Source organism: Propithecus coquereli, unplaced genomic scaffold (assembly GCF_000956105.1).
Source record: "Propithecus coquereli isolate 6110/MARCELLA unplaced genomic scaffold, Pcoq_1.0 Scaffold125, whole genome shotgun sequence".
Lineage (NCBI taxonomy): Eukaryota > Metazoa > Chordata > Mammalia > Primates > Indriidae > Propithecus > Propithecus coquereli.
Genome location: NW_012136636.1, coordinates 4,982,423 through 4,989,174, shown reverse-complemented (window position 1 = coordinate 4,989,174; position 6,752 = coordinate 4,982,423). Strand labels below are relative to the sequence as shown.

The 6,752-nt window shown below is 35.4% G+C and overlaps 1 protein-coding gene across 1 annotated transcript in view; it reads right to left on the bottom strand.

Annotated features, from left to right (window-relative positions):
• TNFSF13B (tumor necrosis factor (ligand) superfamily, member 13b) overlaps positions 1–6,752 on the bottom strand; it is a 76,810-nt gene that overhangs the window by 49,900 nt on the left and 20,158 nt on the right. The gene's annotated exons all lie outside the window — the stretch shown is intronic.

Below are 6,752 nucleotides of genomic sequence, written 5' to 3'. Positions count from 1 at the left end.
TAGAGTGCCATGGCGTCATCCTAGCTCACAGCAACCTCAAACTCCTGGGCTCAAGCGATCCTACTGCCTCAGCCTCCCGAGTGGCTGGGACTACAGACATGTGCCACCATGCCTGGCTAATTTTTTCTATATATTTTTAGCTGTCCAATTAATTTCTTTCTAATTTTAGTAGAGACGGGTTCTTGCTCTTGCTCAGGCTGGTTTCGAACTACTGAGCTCAAACAATCCACCCGCCTCGGCCTCCTAAAGAGCTAGGATTACAGGCGTGAGCCACCGCGCCCGGCCCCTAACACGTTTCTTTAATGTTAACCTAATCATTTTGATACGAGCAGAGCATTCTGGTCTACTCTGCATATTCTTTTACTGATCTTACAAAGCAAATGTAGCCATGCCTGTGCCATAGGGAAAACATGATTCGCTGGTGCAGTTACTATGGTAGACCCTCTTTCACTAAAAGAATGGAAAAGTGTCATAACAGGAAGAATAGCAGTGAATGAGGACAGCCTGAAGGAAGGGAAGAGCAAAGTATCCAAAGCAGCTAAAGCCTTAATGGTGCAGTATCTACAGCAGCCATACAGAACCTATTTTAAAAGTGTTCCTATTTTTCCAACAAGTCCTCCTTAATTAATTACTATTCACGAGGCACCATAACATGTTCTGTGAGGAATACAAGGGTCAGCAGAGCATGAAAAGCTCTAATCTTTCCTCCACATCGAAAGAGGGGAGGGAGTTGATGAAAATCAAAGTCAAATTTCCAAACTTTACATCTTTCCTTTTTTTTGTTATATGTATATGTATGTTGTAAAGATGAAATGAGGTAATGCATGAGAAACACTTAGCACAAAACATGGTACATAATAATTACAAAATAAATCTTGGCTATTATTAGCAGTAGTAGCATTAGCATTATTGTACTTAATAATATTGAGTCAATATTATTGACCTAATGGAAGGCTGCAGTGGGAGCATGTGGCCCAACTGAAACAGATAAAGGCCAAAGAAACACTGGAATACATGACTTCCTATTTCAAATAACCCTTTCGCTGACTGTTTTTGCCAATATTCCAGCAGGAAATTGTTATGGTCTGAATGCTTGTGTGCCCCCAAATTCATATAATGAAACCTAATCCATAGGTGATGGTATAAGGAGGTAAGGCTTCTGGGAGGTAATTAGGTCATGAGGATGAAATTTGTGCCCTTATAAAAGAGACCCCAGAGAGCTAGCTTGCCCTTTCTGCCCGTGAGAACACAGCGAGAAGATGCCACCTACGAACCAGGAAGCAGGTCCTCACCAGATACTGAATCTGTACCACATCTTGGTCTTGGACTTTCCAGCCCCCTGAACTGTGAGAAACAAATTTTCGTTGTTTATGAGCCACCTAGTCTATGGCATTTTTTTATAACAGCCTGAACGGACTGAAAACAGAGACTTAGATATTCTATTTAGTCAGAGAAAGGTTTACCTGATGAGTGATGACTTGATACTACCAAACTGATAGGAAAATAACTGAATTTTAATTTCTGCATTCCAACTAAACCTTAGTCACAACCTACACATGGAAAAACAATGGTCTATTCTTGTAGTAGCACACATCTAACCTTTAGAAGAATATGTACTTTAGAGAGAAAAGTTTATTTCAAAACTGCTCCTCAGAAGAGAAAATGGAATATCAAGTTGACAATTCAATAATAGTGTTTAAGTTACACTCACTGAAGCCAGTACTAGTCATCCATTGGCCTTGTTCCGAAGAAAATTCACTGGGCTTTTCAAAGACAACTCCTTTTTTAGGAAATATGATACTTATGATCAACTTATCTGCAATTCAGTCTTTAAGACTTTCTTTCCCATTCAACGTAGATCCGATCTAAGACTAGAGATTATTACTCAGCTAAAGACTTGCCCCACAAAGAGTGGACTAAAAAAAGTCAATATTATTTTTAATATCTCCCAATAGCATAGCTATCTAACAATAACAGTTTTGAAAACACGTAGTCTAATGTAAGAAACACAATTATCAATAATAATTGTAAAATTAATTGATTATTGTTTGTTTTTCAAAAGGCTTTTGCATATATTTTCCTACACTACAATTGAAGGAAATTATACAAGAGGTTAAGAATAGTTTATCTTTTTAACTAAACAAGGCATTAGCATACATTAAAACCTTTCTGAGACTATGGGGAGAAATTTCAGAATATATATGTTTCTGATAATGATATAATTATGTGTAAAACACTGATAATCTTATTCAAATACCTCTTTACAGCATAAGAAAATTTACTCATAATAATAAACCTTATGTAAAATATTTCTAAAAACAAAATATTATACTGATGACAAAAATAGTTTACAAAAAGAAAATTCCTAAAATAAGAAGTTTAAGGATAAAAATAATTTGCTACTGGTCATTTGATATAATAAAATTCAACACTTCACAATTAGAATAGCAGTTAAGTATTTTCCATATGCAAAACTTATTTCTGGTTTGAAAAGCCACCTTTTGAAGTGTAATATCTAAATACGATTTAATCAGAAAAAGTGATATGAAAGTTTAGAGAATTGCTAATATCTTGTATCGTTTTCTATACTGAAACTAAAACCTTTCAAACTGGAATCTGGTTTATTATACACTATTTTAACAAGCTAAGTCTAATATAGACTAACGTAAATGATGCAATTATTGGGGATCATGTGTGGTTCCCATGAAAAACATCACACACAGGGGTTTTCACATTACACTCTCCCTATCCATTCAACCCACCCCTGCTAATTTTTCACAGGGTTCTCACCCGTCCCATTCAAGAAGCTTCTTCCACGTCTTCAGTCTGGAAGAAATGCACTTCCTGTGCTTTCTTCATCTCTTTGTTCTTGCTTCTGAAATCTTACTTATTGCACAATATGTTTTTAAAGAGGAGGATTCTTTGAAGGCAACGCCTCTCTTTCATTTCTGCATGCCTTATCATTTAGTAGTTGTAAGTCATGCAAATAAATGTAGAAGTTTGATTTTTCTTGACCTAGCTTTGAATAAATCAGTGGCAGGAAAAGATTAACTGGGGGAAACACTGAAAGACCCAAATATTGACCTAAAGTTCAACATAAATTTATGAAGAAATTGGGAAAGCATAGTATCGAATAAACATTTTCACTAAACAGGAACACAAGAATTTAGAGGTAGAAAGCTGGCTCATAATGTTTTATTTGATCAACAACAAGCAGTTTGCCTTGTGTGGTTACTTACGAAAGCAATAAGAGTTGAGAGTTTAAAAAGAATTTCTAGAGAGCTAGAGTGAGACGTGTATGTTTGGCCTAGAGAAAATCCTTTAAAAATATGAATTCTCAATCTCAAGAGGGGTCTGTCTGACATATGTGGTGCTTGAGAAAGATCATGTATTTGCCGACGTGTATAGTCAGCTGCCATGAAAGGAGATTGACAGCAAAAGTCTTAGCTCTTGACTGGTATAAAACATAAGACGAGGATGTTTGGTCTCAAATGCAGTTATGTGAATGGAGCATCCAAGATAAATTGTGAAGAAAAATTAAAAAGTTGTGACCAATGCTTATGTGTGTTTGAAAGAGAATTAAAATTAATAATAAAAGCAAGTTTTTAATTCTGCGAAATTAAGAAAGATGGTAGCGCTATAATGGCACAGAGAAAGAAAGAAAAGGGTGTTGTTTTTATTTTTATGGAAGGTGTTGGAGAAGAGTTGATTGAGTAGAAATAATAGAAGTAGATAGAAAAGAAAAAAACTACAGCTGCTAGGAGTAGTACAAAATATTTGAAATGATTTACCATGTACTTGTATGTGTGTGAGTGCCTGTATGTAGAGAAAGAGCATTAATTGGTCAGTGTTATATATCCACTCATAATTTAATTATGTTATATGCTTAAAGCAATGCAGAAAAATGTAAAATTGTTACCTTTTGCATTGCCTCATAGGCAGTAAGAATAAAAAAAATCATCTTTATTTAATGTTGCTTCAATTTACTATTGGTCAAATATTTTAATTTAAAATTGCTAATTTTATACTTAAGTCATCTTGTGTGTTTTGCCATGATTTCATTGAATTATGTTAGAATATTTCAATTTATTAATAATATATACTCAGGAATAATTTGAATGTGCTTAGCATAAAGAAAAGATAAATATTTAAGGTGATAGCTGTTCCAATTACCCTGATTTGACTATACAAATGTTATCAAATTATCACAAGTACCCTGAAAATATGTATATCTAATATGTATCAATAAAAATAAATAAAGTAAAAACAAATAAAAATATAGAAAATAATATATACTCAGAAAGCACTAAATAGCATTAACTTGCCAGTGAAGAACAGTAGCTTCATGACACTACATTCAAACCAACACGGTGTCAAGGAAGGTAAAGCCTACAATGGAAATACATTTGAATGACTGTAAAGCTACCAATACATTACACAATCAGCTTTTACATCTCAAGCTTCCCCTTGGACATTTCCATTTGGATGCCATAAGAATACTTCAAATTCAATATGCCTCACATCTAATTCTTCATGCACACCCTCCTGCTCTTTCTTCTCTATTTTCTTTCTTAGGGGATGCATACCTATCCTCTGAGTTGCCCAGGCTAGAAACTTTATAAACATGTCTGATTCCTCCCTCTTCCATCTTGAAATTCAACTAACAATCAAGTTTGAGTGGTTTACATTTTTTACTTTTGTTGACTTTAGATTCCATCTCGCATTCATCTCATTCAATAAATTTACTGAGCACTTAATCTATGCCAGGTGTTGTGCTAAGGATAGCAAACAAAAGCAAACACAATCCCTACCCCCATGGAGTTTCCAATCCACTGGAAGAAACAGGTGTTACTCAGTATCATTCTAACAGAAATAAAGGTGCAACTGTAAGAAAGATACAGTGCCTAGGCCAGGCATTTGATCCAATCAGGGTGGCTTTTCTGGAAGGTAACATTTGAATAAAAATCAGAAGGAAGAAGAGTGATAGGAAGATTCCAGACAAATTTAACAGTACATGAATATAGACAAAGGCTGAGAGGGACAGAGAGAGAGAGAGAAAGTGACAAGATAATAAGTATGGTAACCTAAGTTCAGATCTGTACCCTCACCATTCTTGACAATTACATTAGTCTACCAAGTTGTGTCTCTCCTTTCTACAATTTCTAGTCCGTCATTTGCGTTCTTCCAGAATTATCTTTCTAAACTCAGATTTGATCTTGTCTTTCTAATGTTTATAATTCCCTCAATGTGTCTCCCTGGCACACAAACCTCAATGTGTCTCTCCTCCAAGCCCTTGTCCAGCCCAGTCTGTCCTCACTGTATGGTGCATGCAACCCACCCACTCCCACCCCACATTGTACTTAAACGTACCTCAGAACAAGAGGTCATCTTTCATGCTTCCAGATTGTGTTTCTGCTGTTCCCTCTGACCAAATACTCTTTACCCTTCTGTCTGATGAAACTTCATACATTTTTCAAGACTCAGATCAAATAGGAAATTTCTCTAAACCTTCTAACTAAATATTTGATCCCACTATACGTTGCATATCATCTATTGAAACATAACTTTACTGTACATATGATTGTTTCTATAATTGTTTCTCTCCCTAGACTGTGAGTCACTTGATATTAAGGATGATCATTTATAAATTTTCACAGTGTCTAATTTAAAGCAGACTAAAAAAAAAAAAGTCCATGGAACAATACAGGAAAGAAAATAGACATAAAAATGGCATTCAACTTTTCCGAACAATTCTTGAAAACCCAATCATTAAATCCAACTTTGTGGTCCATGTTAAATCAAATTAAATTAATGCTTAGGGAAAAGAGGTTCCACAAAATAAAATAATTTCTATGATTTGTGAACCATCCAACGATGAGGCTTCAAGCCCTCAGTTATATAGGAAACATGTTCCACAACAAAATCCTTAATAATAAATTTTTTGAATCTTTATCCATATAAGTGTAACACAACATAGTATTTTCAAAGTAAATGATTGTACACTATTTCCCTAAAATGTCTTACTCTCTAATTCCCGGAGGAAGCTCCAGAGCAGCAGATAGAAGCGGAAAAGGCCTAGCTAAATTGAGACTTCACAGCGGGTGTCAGATGCTATCAAGGAGCAGTTATTCCCACAGTCCAGCACCCCTACCTGTGTTACCTGTCTCAAACAGCCTGACCTAAGTGGGGGAGGGGAAAGCCTGAGCTTGCAAAAACACTTCAACAGATCAGTCCTTGCAAAACCCCACAAATTTAGAAGAGAAAAGGGATAATGTAAAGGTGTTTTTGTGGGATAGACCTTTTTTTGAATTTCTTCTATTTCCCATTTCATCACTGTTCCTGTAACCAGAGATTTCTGTCCTCTTGCCCAAGTTTCCTCCATTGTCAAAGCCACTTCAGCTCTCTAGACCACGTCGAGACCTTCTCTCAGTGTGTGCTCCCCACCACTAAGAGCATCCTATGATTCCATAACGTGATGTCCTTCTCATTGATAATAACCATAATACCCGGGTCTGGCTGGGACTCAATAATTTTTCACAAATCTTGCATCTTACTTGAAAATTAAGCATGTAAAGCTTCTTTCATTGAAAAAGTCAGACTTTATAGTTAATAGATAATGAATTCAAACCTTAGCTTTCCTATCAATTATCATGAATTTGACGCAATTTTGAAATATTTTTTAATCCGTATAATGGAAATAATGATATCTATTTCACAGTGTTATGAAAATCAGTTGAAGCCATAATTTAGAT